The following is an 18322-nucleotide window of genomic DNA, read 5'->3' as shown; positions in this document are numbered from 1 at the left end:
TGTCCAGAGCTCTCCTTTTAACCCAGTCTGTGCAGTACTGTGTCTGCTCATTGACCATCTCACCACAGAGATGCTGAGTGACTTGGAAAATGGAATTTACCTTCTCAAGAAGCAAATCCCCAGCCCTGAGTTCCTGGCCTTTTGTTATGTGGCCCTAGGTACAAGGTGGCTGAGAAATATACACCCTTATTGGGAAGCATTGTACCAGCAGTGCCTCTCTTGCATGGAAAAGGAACTGGGATCCCTGGTAGGCCACAAGCCATCTCTGACATGGGCGTAAGTGTGACTTTTCCTAAGCAAAGTAATTCTTTTCCACTTCCCTATGAGTTTTGTTGGTCATAAAGTGTCCGTCTTGCTGACATACTACTTTTCTCCCCCTGCATAATACTCTTTGTTCATCGCAAGTATTTTGTGATTACAAGCTCATAAGTATGGACAAGTGCTATAGGGTATGTCTAATTCAGCAGTATTGAGTCATTGCCTTCTAGCACACACCACCTAGGCTCCACGTCATGAGATTTTGATTCCAGCAGCATAATCCAACCTACTTCCATCTGCCAGCCTAGGGAATTGTTTTATGCCAGTCCAATTACTGCCTCTCTTGTTCCTTGAGATGTCCAAGAAAACATGGTAGAAGTATTACACTTTCATCCATACAGCCATTCATCTCTCTCTACATCCATCCATCATGCATCCATCCATTCATCTATGTATCCACTTAGTGCCCATCCACTCCATGTGCCTCATCCCTGTGACTCTTAGATTCAGGCTTTCTCCAAGTCGTTTGCCCCTTCCCCTGCTTCATTCTTGAAGCATATGGTTCCCATCATTCCTATTTCCTGTTGTCTCCTGGTGCTTCTGTTTTCACCTGTCATCACCTGAAATTGTCTTTAAACACAAAGCCTTGACCTCTTGTTCATTTACTCTTTCACCATTCCTCACTCACCCTGCTTCCTTATGTTGTGATATTTCATACATTTAATGATTGCAGTTGTGCTCACAACATATTTCTAACACAGTCTTTGCACATGGAGCCAGATTGTTATTTTGCAGATGCAACAAATTCTGCAAGCGTGTGTCCTTGGGATGGAAGTGTGGGGTGGACACAAACGTGATTACAACATATGCCTCTGTGGGCGTAGCTTTGCCCCCTTGCAGGAATAGAGAAAATTTGGCAAGATGAAAATGAGCTAAGGAGATCCTCAAGCTGTTCCCTCCATCTCCCAGGGATGGTGATTAAGTTAAGATTCCTGACTTTATGTATTTCACAGATATTCGTTGAGTATTTATTCCTGAGTATATGAAGAACTGTTAGTGGCAATGGGGATGCAGTGGGGTACAAAACAGAAGAATCATGGCCCTTGTAAATTCTGTTGGTTGCAATTAATGGAAATCTTTTGAGCTAACTTAAAAAAAGTTGGGCAGGGCAGGAGGAGAGAGTATGATGATGTATTAGGATACAGAAAAATTCTGTGGAATCCCACAATGATACAGCCAGATCTCAGAGGGATGACACCAAGAATAGTACAGCATAAGAAACCCACATAGGACTCCTTTCCCCTGCCTCTCACCTCTCCTTTTCTCTGTACATCTGTCTTGTTCATTCTTCTCTCACCCCTAACCAGCTTGTTCTTCTCTTCTGCTGTGAACATAGCAAAAGATCAAGCACGGGCACGCTGTCACCATAACCATACCTGGAACCTAGCTGTCCATCACTGAATCCCAATCCCATGGCTTTGGGAGAGAGAATCTGCTAGGCTTAACCTGGACCAAGTGGCAGTCATCTGTATCCTGGGTCAGCATCTTCCTGGACAAGGTGGCTTCCACCTTGAGAGACAGGAGGGCTTTGTAAATTGGGCACGTCATCACCAGAAAATGGTGTCACCAACTCTCTTTAATTAAGATAACTTATTTTGCAAGTGAACTCTTCCAGTCTAGCTATATAGTGATGGAAAGGATTTTTGCACCACCAAAGCCGCACGGAAAAACACATACACGCCCTTGTGGGCTTTTGCTTATTTTTCGCTCACAGGTTTGAACGCAGCTCTTCTGTTCCAGAATTTGGGGGTTATAGTTCCTAGGCTCATGTTCCCTTCTTTAGTGCCTGGATAAGAAAGTTTAGGTCCAGTAGAATGCTGATCAGGACTAACCTTCTTCCAACCCCAAGTTGATTATTACTGAGTCCCCAGCTTCCAATAGCATCTCCGTGGTGATGTGCTGAGGTTGGACAGACTGTGGACTTTGGAATCAGACCTTTGTACCGTTGCTCCCTGCTACTAGTGGAGCCCTAGACAAGTACCTGAATCTCTCTGAGCTTTCATTTTCTCATCAAAGTACTTTGGAATGGAACCTGTATCAGTGGGTTGAGATTCCTGATTATCCCCAAGGTGAGGAGTGGCGAGAAGACACAGAGGCAGGAATGCAGGTCCTGCTAAATGTAGGTTTGGCATAAGGAGTAGGGGCTTCCAGTGTCACGCTGCCTTCTCTCAGTGTGTGGCTGCCTCTGGTCTACACCAGAAGCCTTGCTGTGCTTGAGTGACAAAGTAGATTGCTTCCTCCCACTTCTGCGGCTTGAGACCCCTTTCTCTATCCTGGTTTCACTCTGATTGGCAAGTTCACTCAGAGTGAAACCTTAGCAAAACCTCAAAGTCTGGCTTAACTGCACAGGGGGGTAGCTGATATCAGATTCACACCCAGAAGAGAAGACCACTCGTGAGAAATTCCGTAAGCCCCGGAGTGCGGTATATGTCACTGTCAGTCTGTTGGATGAAGCTTGTCGATGCCACATGGAAATATAGCCTCATCACCTAGAATCCTCTGGCCTTAGAACTTCTGAACTCAGCCGTGGGGGATAAGCGCTGGGGAGGTTGTGACCCGTCTAGTTCCCTGACAGTCCTCTGAAACTGACAGTCATCTGACACAATACTAAGCACAGTCAAAAGCAATACTAAAGCATGTCATCTCATGAGAAGGGAGGCAGGAATAGAAAAGCCAAGACTCAGGCATTAAAAGGACCTTTGTTTCACACTGAGTTCTGCTTATTACTACCTGGGACGCTCAGCTGAATTCCCGAACCTTTGTTTCCTCATTCATAAGATGCAGGTAACGCCAGTGGCATGGATTTGTTACGAAAATTGAACAGCACCAAGGCCGTCAGATTGCCCTGCCCAGGACTGGCAGAGGCAGGTGCTCAGACATGGCTTCTTCTGGACCTTTTTCTAGATCTATGGGGATATGCAAAGTAGCCCGGGGGTCCTGTGGCCCGTTACCCTGACCTGTCTTCATCTGCTGCATCACTGTGGTTCACTCACCTGTTTGCATGAACCGCAGCAAACTGGAAAGGCCCTAGTCTTCTGATTTCGCCACATAAATATAAGCACAGGCTCTTTCAGATCCACACCTCGGTCTTTGAGACTTCCGGAGCTTTTCGACAGCTCTGCAGGCACTATGGCAAGTGCAGACGCACTCAGTGGATGCAAACTTTTGAGATGGGAGGTGTGTGTGGGAATTGAGGATATGGGGGATGGTGTCTATTAGACGTTTTCTTTGTGCTTTCAGCTTTGTGCTTTATCCTTGCAAGCCTTTATCCTGAGGCTTGTAGAGGTCAGTGATTGGCCCAGCATAGCATGTGTAGTAGGTGGCAGATGCACATGATAACAAGTTCAAGGAGAGCTCATTTGGGGAGACCAGTAGTATCAGAAGACACCTCTTACATTTTGAAATCTGTATCAGAGAATAGTGTGAAGGGCTCGCTAAACTCCTCCGAAAGATGGAGCCCTAGAACAGAGGGCCTATGGCTTTCGGCCATTGTCATCTTTGTGGTGAGTTTAAACAGGATATTGAATAAAGCCCCTGGCACGTATTAGGCATCTAAGAGACAGGAGTCCTGTGAGTCAGTACAGCCAGTCTTAAACATGGTGGTTTTCTTGCTTGAGGACACAAGGTAGGGGTACACTTCCTTGCTTCCCCCTACGATTGGCTTTGGCCAGTGGCAGTAAAAGTGACGGATGTCACTTCCAAAGAGCCAGGCCTCCACCCTGGCTGCTTCCCCAAGCTCCGGCAGCCAAGGGAACAATGTCCACATGGAGCCTCTCGGGTCCCTGAGTGAACGCAGTCCACAGAGCTTTCCCGCTGATCCTTGCTGATCCTTACTGAATGCGGGAGGTGGGGGTCTTGAGGAAGGAGGTGTAGTTGTGTTACATCACTATGACCTTGGGATTATTTGTTACTGCAGCAGAACCTAGCCTATCTTGTCCGATACACACCTTTTCTTTCTCATCAAACTTTACACCAGGGTTGTTTTATTCATCCGCATATGCCTGCCTGTGGCTTCACCCTCCTTCCAAATGTGCTACAGGCTCACTTGCATGCTAAGACGGGTTCAAAGCACAACAAAAACCACTGCGTGGCACAGAGGGGGTGTCCTGCTCCAGTAAACCAATCACCCCAACACCCAGCCCCGAACTTGCCCAGAGTTTTCTCCAAGGCACCATGGGAGCCCTGTGGAGTTCTTGTTTAACTCCCTGGCAACTTTTCTGTATTTGCAGAGCAAGATCTTTTGCCAGATGGCTAACATGTTCATGCTCCTATTTCGTTTTAATGCAAACTGACATTTCTCCATCTTCCCGCGGTGGGTTTCTTTTATGAGGTCGTGCCTGGCTTTTTCATAGAAAGAATTTCTGACTCCCCATCAGGAGCCCACCCTGCAGTTTCTGTGGGGGCTGGATTGGTTAACCACTCGCTTCAGTTTTTAAGGCGCCACGGGCAGAACCAGACCGCCGTGAACTTCTTGATTTACACTGTGGTGGAGAGTGTCTGAGAAGACAGGGAGAAACAGGAAGCGGCTGTTTCAGGAGCCCCAAGGAGATCTGGGCCACAAGCCCCCGGGGGTCCTTGGCCTTCAGAGGGCCAGTTCGAAGCACGCAGTGAATATTTGCAAAAGTTTTCTCTTTTTTTTTATGATTTCTTTATATATATATTTTTTTCTTCTGTACAGCATGATGGCCCAGTTACACTTACATGTATACATTCTTTTTTCTCACATTACATGTTCCATCATAGACAGAGTTCCTAGTGCTACACAGCAGGATCCCATGGCTAATCCATCCTGAAGGCAACATTCCACAAATAGTTTTCTGATTCCTAGTAAAGCGCCTGAGATGGACACGGACTCCCTGTGTTCAGAGCTTCCCATATGGGGGTGTAAAGCCAAATACAGGTATTTTGTAGGGATCAATAAATAATACCAAAAGGGAGTCATGAAATTGAAAAGCAGTATGGAATAATAAAAATCAAATAATTCCTCAGTGAGGTTCTGCTGTACAGCACAGGATACTATATCCAATCACTTGTGATAGAACATGACAGAAGATAAGATGAGAAAGAGAATGTATATATTATATGTGTATATGTGTGTATAATGGGGTCACTTTGCTGTACAGCAGAAATGGACAGAACATTGCAAATCTATAATAAAAAAAACTTGTTTAAATAAAAAATTTAAAAAGTAATAATAATAAAAAGTCATAAAAATAAAATAATTCCTCGACGAGATCCTGCTCTGCAGCCCAGGGAACCGTATCCAGTCTCTTGGGCTAGATCACGAGGGAAGATAATATAAGAAAGGGAATGTACATAGATGTGTGACTGCGTCACTTTGCCGTAGAGCAGCAATGGGCACCACATTGTAAATCGGCTATAATGAAAAAAAATGCCTGAAAGAAAGAGTGCCATCAGCTTATATTAAACAGTTTGTAAACACGATCTTTTTTATCCTCCCAGTCGTCCCATGAGTTGGGATTGCTGCCTTTTCTATCAAGAATAAAGGGGTGTAGGGTAAGTGACATAAAATCAGACATGCTTCCCTTGCTCATCCGTCTGTGGATTTGCTCGTATACTGATCTACGAACAGGTCTGAACGTACAGTCGAAGAACCAAAGCGGGACGCATGCGCGTGCGCGTGCGCCCTCTTCCCCCCCCCCCCCCCGCCCCCCACAGCTGACCTTGAGAATGATGTTGGTTCTCTTCTCTTTCCAAACCGCATTCTCTGGGTCTCGCCAGTCCTCCCAGTGACCCACACCAGCCCGCCGCAGGCGGGGTCATCCTATGCTGACCCCTATGGCCAAGGAAGTGAAGTGGGGTTGAGTCAGGTCTTAACCCTTGGTGTGTCAATGATACTTTTCCCTGGCCTGGGAGGCTCCCGTTGGGCGGTCTACACTGCTGAGCTTTGGGAAAGAGCTTCTCAGCCTCCCGGCTCCTCGGGCAGCTGTGCGCACGGGTTCAGGTTATGCATTTCTCTCCTTTTGGCTTCACCACATAGAAACCTCACTCGCTAAACAGAAACTCTGCTGGAAATGTTGCTTTCTCTGTGTAACTTGATTCCACTCGAGGCTTGGTCGGGGAGAGTGATCCAAATAGAACTCATTTTTAAATTTGGATTACAGCGTTATATCATCTGGATAATAAGTGTTTGGATCTCAAAAAATATATTCTCTTCTACACTGAATTACTTAATAATGACAGTTCCCCAGCTGTCAGAAGGGATTCAGAAGTATCAGCAGAGTGTCAGTAAAAAAAAGAAATGAACGTTCTGTATTGAGGCCAGTTCTCCACAATCTTCAAAATAGTCACATGACCAACTTTGTTCTCTTTGAGACTGCGAAAATTTCCAGCGCGCAGTGGATAATAAATATTAGTGCCCTTCTCCAAGAAGGTAAGGCTGCTTTCCAGTCTTCCAGTTTTATTGGCAGAACTCCGAAGATGAGTAGCAAAAATGCACATTTGAGGTTTTCATTGCATATTACTGTTGCTGTTCGTCTAACTTGGTTGGTAAACAGGGGTCCCACTGGGGCAAGGAGCCCTGTGGGTCTGGCTCTGGGGTGCTTGGCAGCCCCTGAGCTGCCTCACTTTGCCTCGGTGGGTGATGCAAAGGCTCACCCCGCAGATGGGAGCAGGTTCTTCCTGGGCCACCGACCTTATGCAGAGTGAGAGAAACGACAGCATAAAGCAGTGCAGCGCTCTCTCTGGGGGTTTCTGTGTGAAAGTAAAAGGGGTTTTCTAACTTGATCCTGGGGAGACCACTTTAGTTTCCTTTTTTCTCATGAAAACATCTAAGAGGGTCTCCTTTCACTTCCCAAACGTGTGGTCCACACCTCTAGGACTGCCCAGGACTTGAGCGTCACAATCAGTACCTACCGTGGGCTGCTAAGCCTACCTCAGGTGTACTCCCAGCATCCCAGGAGAATTCACAGCCGTCGTGCCACAAAGGACAGTGTCACTGGAAGCCCAGGGCACAATCGGACCTCTTTTAAAGCTATACCTACTTAACGATCACTTTTTTTCCCAAAGGATGCTTTGTGTTGAACTTACTTTAAAGGGCGTGGGGGGTGGGGATCCTGATGTTTAATGAGAGGAGCAAATGATTAACTCAGAGCATCAACTATAGCTGTTATTAGGAATGGAACCAATCATGTTTTACCTGAATTGGGACCCATTCATGTCCTTTGTTTTAGATAATTCATACCTTCCCCCATATTTGCTATTAGCGCCCCCTCCCAAGAATGCAGGTGCCACTTTTCATCCGGAAGACAGCCTGTAGTGGGTACACTGGCAGCGCTGCTGGGTCCTAGCCATGTGACAGATCTCTGCCCCCCTTTTAAGATTTTTTACTCGTGTTAGACACAGAGCTATTAGTTACCCCTCTTACAAGATTCTCTCGATGATTGGAAAATAATGTTTATAAAGCTTTGGTCCTAAGTTACATTATCACGAATAGTCAAGGTAGCAATATTTACGAAGAAAAACAGGAATTACTTCTTCAAGTGGATCCCGCTTCTCTAGATCTTTCCAGCCCCTCACATCGTCAGCCCTGGGTGAACAGGTGACCAGTCGGGCTTCCTCTTATCCCGGCAGGAAGGCTGTTTAGAGAAGGAATATTTTCCCACTTTGGGGTTGTTCTTTCTTCGTGGCCCTGTCATCGTGCTGCATGTGGGGGCGGCTCACCTGGGGGCTCGGGTGCCTGAGAAAAGGAGTGAAAACACCCAACTGTGAAAACCCAAGAGAAACCGAAAGACGTGAAGGCTGGAAAAAAAAAAGAGCTTCTTCAGGACTGAGGCGGTTAAGGAGCTGGCCTCGACAGGAAGTGGGCAGGAGGCTGTTTTCAGTACGCTCATGGGAACAGAGTTGGAAAGTGCTGTGGTGAGTGTGTGTGTGGAAAAAAAACAAGGGCCTTAATCAAGCTATAAATATCTGTTTCTTTGAAGTTTTATGACCAACAATCACTGTTAGTGGAAGGCACAGACAGAGCTGTTTCTTGACTTGGAGGGTCTGAGTGGGGCTCAGGCTAAGGTCTTCTCCTCTTGGATGCTGTCACTGCCCACACTCTGTGTGTGTGTGTGTGTGTGTGTGTGTGTGGTCTACCATGTCACATGTGTGTCTCAGAGCACCCGCAGTCTCAATTTCTACCGCCATGCCTTCTGTATTTTGCTTTGGTCATGGTTCATTAATGGTTCTCCAGGGCCCTCAGTGTGGAAGCTCGTTCAGTGCCATGAACAAGCCAAACAAACCCCTGCCCACAGGCAGCTTTCATTCTAGTTGGAGAAAGGGGTATCAAGCCAAACAGGACACATCCGGGAAAGAACAGTGCCGTCAAGGTAATCCGCACTTGGAGGACAGAGGATGGAAAGACGAGGCTATGAGCATTGAGACAAGTCTCTCTGATGAGCTGCCGGCAAACAGAGACCTGCCTACATAGGGGATTGTAGGGGAAAGCACGTACCAAGGTCCTGGGGCAGGTGCAGGCTCAGCAGGGCTCAGGAGCGCCAATGAAGCCAGTGGGGACCCAGCAGCCCTGCTCAGAGAAGGCACAGGAGGAGCCGGCTGTGTCCTACTTCGGAGGTCTCTGGAAGAACCTGGAAACAGGGAGGCCCTCCAGAGTTCTCTTTGGTCCTGCCTAAGACCTACTTACTGCCCATTCTGTAACAGTACCCCCCGCCAACTTTCCTTTTCCTGGAAAACAAAAACAGTGCAAAACACACAGAAACACAAACAACTTTAGTAGATAGGACAACTTTGGTTTTTTCTTTTTCTTTTCTTCCTTCTTTCCTTCCTTTCTTTCCTTCCTTCCTTCCTTCCTTCCTTCCTTCCTTCCTTCCTTCTCTCTCTCTCTCTCTTTCTTTCTTTCTTTCTTTCTTTCTTTCTTTCTTTCTCCTATGCTCACCTCTTGCTATGAAGTCCTTCCACTGCTTTTGTGAGCAGAAGTGAAATTAAAGGCTGGCCGACGGGAACAACATAGCACTGCTCCCCCACAGGGCGCCTTTGGTGCCCAGTCTTCGTTCATTTTGGGGGGAATTTATGATCCTTTTGATTCAGGACTTGACTTGAGGTTCATGAGGAGAAAGGGTTTACTAACAAAGAAGACTCCAGAACAATCTGGAGATGGCTATGCTTTATGAGAAAGCAGGTGTAAAGTACCCTGGGACACTGTAGAAATTCCTCCTTCAAGGTGTTTTTACCTTTGCTTTAAGCAGCTCACCTGAGAACTTGGGTAGGTAAAAGTTGGTTTTCTGAATGAGGGGTTTCTGCACGTTCTTGACAGCATTTTATTTTATTTTATTTTAAAGCAAATGCATCATCCAACTCAGCTTCCCTTGCAGGTCGTTGGAGTTAGGGAGGTTGGTCGTGTGCGAGAGAGTTTTGCTCCTTTGTTTGCTTGGGTGCAGGGAGCTGTTTATGACGAATGGGATTCATTACATGGGTGTTTAGCCTACCTATTATTAAGGCTTTAACAATATTAAAATTCAAAGAGCCAACAGAGAGGGAAGCCTTTGGGGATGAGGAATCAATTGTGTTGGCTTCTTGGAAACAGGACGGTTTGGGCAGCCACCTCACCTGTCCTTTATTTAACGTGAGTCGAGCTACAGACCATGTCACTTTGCTCCTGCGTCACCATCTTATTGGGAGGGATGTGAACCTACATTCAGCCCAGTCTCACCACCACCCGACCCGTCAGGTGGCATCTCCCAGGCATCCTGCCCTCTTTCCTCTGCAGCTGGGTCTCTGAGTGGCAGCAGCAGTTAAGGGAAGAAGCTGGCTGCTTTGGGTCCTTTGGCCTGATCTCATTCGGTCTAGTGATGTCCTTTGTCCTTTAAAAGGAATGGTTGGTGGGGAAACAGGTTGATGCACCCATCGGGAGCGTGATTTCCCCAGGCAGGACTGGACGCAATGAAGGCAGGTCCGGGAGCTCTCTCTGGAATGAATTTTCTTTAAAATACATCCCGCAGTGGCTCCCTGGCCCCGTAGGAGACTCGGAGTCTGGGCTTCATCCCAGTGCACCTCCCACCCTCACCGATAGCCGTAGGTCCTGTGGCCCTAAAATAAAAAGTATAATGCGATCTTCTGCTTCCTGTGTAGCAGTTCACCAGCTGTGAAGAAAGACGCTGAGATATTGGTGAATTCGCCGTGATAGAGCCATTCAGTAGTCTACTCTCCACACCAAGGAAAAGAATGACACTTTCTCAAGGGGAAAAAAAAAAAAAAAATCAGAGCAAAAATTGTATGTTTACGTCTCTGATAAAAACAGAATGTCGTGGCATGGTTCAAAGGGGGTGGAAGGAGAGATTGCTATTGGAGTGGAAAAAAAACCCACTAAATACCAATTTACCGTAATTATGTCTGAGGGATGAGCCTCTGGATTTGCTTTTATACATTCTCATTTTTTTTAAATGAATACTTTTAGTTGGGAGATCCAAAAGAAGTCTTCAGTGGCTTATTTTTGACCTGGTATTTTTCTGTTTAATTCCCCCCCCCCCCCGCCCCCCGCCTCCGTTTAATTTAGATGGAGCCTTTTGTTTGCCTAATAATGATGCGGATGGGGAATTTTGTTTCCTCTTTAGTTCTTAAATGACGAGGAGCCATTGTCCAACCCCAGCAGCTTAGCACCCACACCGGGCACAGGACCAGAGCCCTCTCATCTTCTGAGGGGGCCCTCCAGCACCGGTACCACGGAGGCCCAGTGGCAGCCACAGCAAACACGCCAGTCACTGTACCACAGACTTCTTGCCAGAGGCGAGGGAGGGACTGTAGCCCGTTTGGGAACTTGAAGGAACATCCGAAAGGATGAGCAAATATTCATTAGTCCTCTTCCTCTTTCTCAGACCATTGATATGTGCGCTCCTGCCTCCCCTTGTCCCCCCCCCCCGGGACAGAGAGTGACAGGCCTGCAGTCGACAAGGAAAAGGGAAACCAGTGACTCAGCCCAGAGCAGGCCTCACCACAGCTTCCTGGCCACCCAGCTCGCTCTCTCCTTCCCTGAGAAAAGGGGAGGAAGCCCAGAGCCTTCCTTCTAGCTCATGGGACACACCGCAATCAGCTCCGTGCACGCATGCGTGCAGCAAGGAATGAATGGCCAATATCCAAGAGTTACCCAGACGTGGCGCCGTCCTTTATACAGATAAATTGTCCGCATACCTGTCACCCGCATCTTCCTTCCTCAGTCCTGTGACAAACAAGCTCGCTGCGGGACTCTTTTCCAAGGTAGCAGTCGAGTTGATACTTCCTTATGGGTTTGTTTTTTTTTTCCCCCCAGCACACTGATCTGTAGAGCCTGAATTCTAAAGAGCAACCAACAGCAAACACGCAACCATACACTGCCTTGGAGTATCCCTTTAAAAAAGGGATAAGATCCTTAAAAAAAAAGACAGAAGAGTAAGGGGCTCTAAAAGTTGGAGTATAAAATATGTGCAAAGGCGTGTGGATAAACTCAGTGACCGTCGGAAGACACACCTCGAGGAGAGAATGCCGCGCCCGCCCCATCTCCCTCGTGTAAAGGAGCCTTCAAGAGGCCATCAGGGAGGCAATCGGAGGAAAATAACAGTGTTTCTTTCATTAAAAGGAGACCAATATTTATTGATCCACTAGGTTTACCCTGTGTGGACCCAGGGGTGCCATCAGCTCAGACCAAATCAGCGTCTTGGGTGGTTTGTGCTCCCCACGCTTCGAAGGGGATTTGCCAGATCGCCCCGTCAGCTGCTGCATTCTTTGGGCAGACAGGAGGGGTGGCGTGATTCTGGCTTATTCCTAAGCCCCTCAGAGGCAATTTGGGGTCCCTAAATCGAGGCAAAATAATCCCCCCAATTCCGTGGGCGCTGTCTGTTCCCCGACCCTTCCATCACCACAGGGGCTCCTCTCAGCAGCTTCCCGATGCCTAGGAATCTACTTAAAGGCAATCCCTGCTTAAGAAATGCCTGTTGCCTTTGTCTGATGCTTGTCTCCCTCTCTACCCCAACAGGACTGCCTCCTCTCCCTCCAGCAGTTTTATTTCGCTGGAGAGTGGGGAAGAGATGGAAAAAGGGACCCCTGTTTTATAGCTGTTTCTTCCAAGAGCTCACCCTGCTTTCAGGCACGTCCTTATTACCTCATTAATCCTCATAATGTCCCCTCAGCAGTAAGATTCTTATTTTCAGGATGGAGAAATTGAGGCACAGACAAAATAAATGGCGTGTAGAAGGTCAGAGAGCCCAGCAGCGGAAGAAGCGGGGGTGGTCGGCAGGGCTCCTGGCATCCATCCTAGGCCATCGGTCAGACCGTACGCTTCAAATACGGACAACGAGAGAGTTCAAACTGCAGAAATGATGAGACAGACGGAGCCGGGCTCAGTTATCACCCACCTGGCAGAGATCGATCTTCTTGGTGAATGAGGAGACTCTAACCTGCCAGGTTTTCCAAAGTCGGAACCGTTATCTGTTGTGTGTGTTTTGGGTGCCAGGGACCACGCTGGCCTCCGGGATGCAGTGGTTAATGGAACAGACTTGCGACTTTTCTCAGTGGACGTAATGCGTGGGCACAGCAAAGGACAGACCTCAGCAGTAGGAATGGGGGCCCAAGGAAGCCCTTCTTCTCCTCTTGCCCCACTGCCCATACCAGCCCCACCATCCATGCCAGCATCACTGTCCACCAGCCCCACTGTCCACAGCAGCCCCACCAGACATACCAGCCCCGCCGTCCACACCAGCCCCACCATGCACCCCAGCCCCGCCGTCCACAGCAGCCCCGCCGCCCACAGGAGCCCCGCCGTCCACACCAGCCCCACCATGCACCCCAGCCCCGCCATCCACAGCAGCCCCGCCGCCCACAGCAGCCCCACCGTCCACACCAGCCCCGCCGTCCACAGCAGCCCCACCGTCCACGTGAGCTCCATGGTCCACAGCAGCCTAACCTTCAGCCTGGATCATCACGCTGTCCTCCTAAGAGGGCTCCCGCCACTGTTCTTCTTTTTGCCTTGGGTCTTTCCTCAGCACAGAACCAGAGTCTCCTTTGAAAACACAGACGATATTGTTCCCCTGCTTAGAATCTGCTGACGGCCTCCAGCATCACTCAGCATGAAAGTGGGTCTTGACCATGGCTTGTGGGATCCTTGCTGCTCTCCCCTCTCCCATGAGCTCCCTTCTCTGCTCCCGTGCCCTGCCCCTCGCTCGCTCTGTCCCACCGTACTGGCCTCTGCACTGCTCAAATCCACCAGGTGCGCTTGGCCTCCAGGCCTCTTCCGACCTCGCTGCCTCTGCCCCGAGTGCCTTCACTAAGCAAGAGGCCTCCTTCCTCTCTTGTCCCTCTTGCGCTTCCCGAGGCACCCTCTCTAGAGATGTTCCTTAAAATTCGTCTGCCTTTGCCACCCCCATCAGCACCCCAGGGCCCGCACCTGCCTCATTTCCCCCGTACCCCATCACCGTCAAACGTACCGGCCAGTTTATCCACTCGTTGCATCTTCTCTCTCCTTCCAGCCGACGCAGACTCTGGGTAGACACTCAGATGTTCCATCTGTTTTGTTCACCGCGAGTTCCCATCGCCAGGGACCTAGTAGAAGCTGAACTAACCTTTGACTCTTTACCATAGAACATCACCTTCACAGAATTAGGAGCAGGAGCCTGAAGCGGGGATCTGGGTTCCAAAGATTTCATTGGCTCCTCTCTGTAGTCTGGCGACGAGAAAGGGTTACACTGGGGTGCGGACATCTGTGGGGGTTCTTTGGAGGTGCAGCCATGCTGGGGGAGGGGTCCAGGGAGACGCCTGGGGCGGGGCTCCTGAACCTGAGAGAGTTTGCACTTTCCGGGGCAGAGGCACAGAAGGACGTCCTTGTTGAAAGGACCAGGTTGGATTATTGTTTGCCCCTCAGTGGGCGTTAGCCTCTCTGGTTGTGGCAAAAAGCTGTGGGGATTCTCCTTTTGACCAGGCTGGGTGGCAGCCGGAGGCTGCCCTGGTCAGTGGATTCACAGAGAAGTCAGATTTCTCTTGTATGAAGAGTCCGCTTTTCTCCATAATTGCATAATGATGTCTTTGATTCCCAGGCCCTCATCCCCAGCTGTTTTCTTAGGCATTTATTCAAGATCTGAGATGCCATTCACAATCTGGCTGGATGCATATTTGTATCCGGCTCCAAAACCATTTTTTTTTTTTTTTTTTTTTTTTTTTGGCCCACGTCGCTACAGCCCATGGCAGAAGATTCCAGCAATTAGCAGGAACTGAAAGTGATAATTTATTGCAACCCACACTGTGATCTAATAGTCACACGTTGCAACAGCGAAATCCATATTTTTTTTTTTTTTTTTTCCACTGTGGCACCGTGGCGCTCTCGTCCGCTCTGCATGCTTTCTAATGTCTTTTGTTCGCATTAGGGAAAAACATAATCCTCTTCTACTGGGAACCAGAGAGAGCCCCTCGGGTTCCAAGAAGGATGACATTCAGTAATGTACCCCGAAGCAGGCTCGGGTTGTGTGCTGGGGGCGAGGACGCGGTAGCGTGCTCTCTTCCCAAGAGAGCTTGGGAAGGTACAGGGCACTTTCTTCTCTCTATTTAGGAAAGGCGATATCTCCCTTTCACAATGCCCTGGCATGAGCTGTTGGTACCAGGTACAAGCAAGTAGGGGAGCTTGGACTGAAAATCGAGGAGATTCATGTCCTCTGCCCGGCGATCACAGTTCAAGTCTATTGATTTTGACCATTGGATCTTGCCTCGGATCTGAACCTCGAGTGAATTTCCAAACCACCAGGCAACATAAATTACAGGCAAAATGATAAGTCAGGTCCTGCCAGGTGACTAAGTCAGCGTGGCAGTGCTTCAAGTCTTTAAAACCGTATCCCAGTGGCCCCAAAGCATTAATACATTTGGAACATTGCCTTTCCAGGGTCTGGAGGGAGGGCTGCTGAATTGGATTCCTAGGTACATCAAGTTTTAGAGCTGGAAGAAACTTGAGACATACGCCAGTCCAGCAAATTCCAAACTTGTCTATTCATCAGCATCACCTGGGAGCTTAAAAAAAAAAAGATTCCTGAGCCTCTCCCTCCAGAGGGACGCATTCATTTGATACAGGGTGGGACCCAGGAAGCTCCAAGCAGAGGCAGAATCACATTTGGCAATCCTGTGACTTCAGAGTGGGGACTACTGAGTCCCGGGGTGAGAGATGGAGGGTCGGGGTTGAACACAACGCCCAGACGCCCAGTGGGTGGTGTTTTCCCCTGGACCGGGTTCTGCTTCTTAACCAGGAGGAACCAGATTCTCTAACCCTTTTGGGATTATCACGGGCAAAGAATGCCTGTAAGAATAGCCTGGAAAGAGAGCCGTCCAGATCCGCCCGCCTTCCTCATCCCTTTCCTGGTGTCCCTGGTTGCATTTCAGTAAATTTCCCCCAGGGCAGTTGCCACACTGTCCCTGTGTTTTGACCCAACTACCTTTGGGATCATCTCAGGGTTTTTCTTGGCTGCAGAGTAAAAGGCATTTTTTCAGTGTGATTTTTTTTTTTTCCTCTTGAATATGCACATTTTAAGCAGGAATGGCAAGCAATAAATATTTACCAGGAAGGTCACGTAAATAAATGAGTTGAGGTGGGTAATAACAGCCCAGCTAGACCTTGTTGGAAAACTGAATGGAGGGATATAGTGTACATATCAGCCAAGAAATACCAACCATCCCCCCTTTCTCTGAAATGCATGGCCCTCTCCGCGTTTCTTTTTAAGTTTCCCCCCCTTTTGATGGAGTCAAGGGTAGGACACATTTTGTACTTTTCTCTTTAGAGTAAGAAAAAAATACATATAGACCCTTGGCAATTAACCTCAGTTCTTGGAGAGGCAATAGGGAGGGTGGAGACTGGTGAATGGCAGCGCACAGGCTCCCGAAACAGGGGAAGGCTTCTTCCATGCCAGCTGATGGTTGATAGATCTTGGGTGGTTAGATCCTCTGACTTTCTTCCTGGGAGAAAAGAGATGCAGATTTATTTGGGGGGTATATGCGTGTATGAAATTCGTAGGAGAGTTGTCAACTAAGTCAGTTTATTTTTTATTTTTACCCCATCGCACCAAATACATGCATGTGCGCCAAAAGCAACAGGAACCCTTTGCAACCCACAGACCACCCATCTGAGGCTTGTGATGGAAAGGTCTTTTGCTGACCTCTGAGCGACAAGGAACGCCGTCTTTGGGGGGCTATATTCCTCAGGGTCCAGTCAGAAAAACGGAACTGGTGGGAGATGCGTGATGAAGACGTGTATTGCCAGGAGCTGTCTTAGGCGATTCAGGGAGTTGCCTGGGAAGGGCCCTGGAGCGGGAGCTGTAAGCCTCATCCCGGGCTGAGCCACAGGCTGCTGACCCGGTGCTGACCACAGGCAGATTCCCATCTCCGGGAAGGCTCAGCTCTTAGGATCTGTCAGCTGATGGAATCAGGCTCCCCCAGATTCCTGAAGATAATCTTCCCAAGCAAAAGTCAAGGACCTCTGGGCTTTAATCCCGTCCGCAAAATACCTCCCCAGCAGCACCTCGGCTCGTGTTCATAAAACCGGCTGCTGTAGCCTCTAGCCAAGAGGGTGCATAAACTCACCATCCCAGGGTTGGTGTGAAAATAAACAAACAAATGAGCGAAGGAGAAAGACGAGCAAGACCCCTACGTCATCCTTTGACAAACGTCAGTGTTTCTAGTTTGGGGGTTTTTTTTTTTTCTCTTAAAAAAAGGAGATCATTTGAAAGGGCCCGAGAAATGAGGGCAGGCATTCGCCATCCGATTTCGAAGAGAAGCCCTGGGTTGGTGCCAACACAAGATGGGTTTGTATCTTTAAGTGGCCTTTATCACCATGGTAATAAACAGCAAACGGGCCCAAATCTTCCAGGCTCGTGTTGGCTTTGACCAATGAAGTAGAACAAGGCCTCTGAATACCCCATTAGTTCCAGGCTTCGCTTTGATGGCTCTGCACAGGCAGCTCTTTTTCTACACAAGTCACCAGCCTCACCCGTGTCTCCGAACAAATGTTGTTGACAGGCCGCGTTGCAATTTTTCTGCATGTTCTGACAGTTTAATTCAGTACCTCTTGGCGAAGCACTCCGCCTAAGGGGGTGCTTCGGCACCTTGGCGTCTCCAGGCTGCAATTAAAATAATTCAGCACTGGGGCTGGCCTTGCAGAAATAGTCCTTCTTGCCTTTGGAACACACAGGGCATTTTCCAATCCCCCCATGGAGCAGGTTCAAGATCTCCCTTGTAGAGCGGAGGGCAGTGGAATTTATTAACAAGACTCGGACTCTATTTGCATGTTACACCCTCTGTGGTGGCTGAACATAATGTCTTTTGTAGACATGGTACCGACAGAAAGGTCACGGTGTGTGTGTGTGTGTGTGGGAGGGGCCGGGTAGCAAGGGGACATGCACGGGAGTTTGGCAGAGCCCGTTTTTAGAAGCCAGCCTTCCACCATAGCCAAGTCGGCAGTGTCCTTTATCCTGAATCCTTCGCAGGAAAGACGCAGGGTTAGACACCCCCCGAAATGGTCTTTTTCCAAGCCAGAGCCTCAGGGATGTTGTATAAACAGGTTAAGGCCCCCGTGGTGGTGGTGGGGAGCGGGGGGGACTTGATTCTGTTTGCCAGGTGACTCTGGTGTTAACACTAAAATAAGAGCATTTCCAGGTTTTACAGAGATTTGGTTTGTCAGGTTAGGTACTTTCAACAGATGGAAAATCCGTAAATTCCCTCAAATTACTTTATGACCAGGATCACTGGGGGAGGTTCTTTTAAAAACTGCCAACTCTCAGGTCCCCACCCAAGGGGATGTGGTCAAGGATGTCTAGGATGGAACTTGTGTTTTAACACGTGTCCCTGGTGAGCCTTTCACTCAGGCAGTTGTGGGGAGGACTGCTCTGAAATAAATGTCCATAGAATTCTCTGTGCTTTCCAGAAAAAGCAAACGGTAGGAACTTTCCAAAGGAAATTACCTGACATCGTTTCTCCTTCTCTCTCTTTCCCCAAAATTACTTGCCCTTAAAAAAAAAAGACAAAAAAAAAAACACCCAAAAAACAG

At 48.4% G+C, this 18322-nt stretch overlaps 1 protein-coding gene and 1 long non-coding RNA gene across 3 annotated transcripts in view; one reads left to right on the top strand and one right to left on the bottom strand.

Annotated features, from left to right (window-relative positions):
* WWOX (WW domain containing oxidoreductase) overlaps nt 1-18322 on the top strand; it is a 969209-nt gene that overhangs the window by 843285 nt on the left and 107602 nt on the right. The window lies entirely within an intron of this gene.
* LOC146402189 (uncharacterized) lies at nt 9074-13784 on the bottom strand. The gene is made up of 3 exons (XR_014805393.1): nt 13734-13784; nt 13214-13309; nt 9074-12618 (listed from the first exon to the last, which is right to left on the bottom strand). It is a non-coding gene; the product is annotated as an uncharacterized LOC146402189 (long non-coding RNA).

The sequence above is a fragment of the Sus scrofa genome, chromosome 6, assembly GCF_054392235.1.
Source record: "Sus scrofa isolate SSC_HxYL_T2T_F1_AM1 chromosome 6, Sscrofa_HxYL_maternal_Yorkshire_Landrace_v2.0, whole genome shotgun sequence".
Classification (NCBI taxonomy): Eukaryota; Metazoa; Chordata; class Mammalia; order Artiodactyla; family Suidae; genus Sus; species Sus scrofa.
The sequence above is the reverse complement of the archived record's forward strand: the minus strand, read 5'-3'. Positions and strand labels throughout refer to the sequence as shown.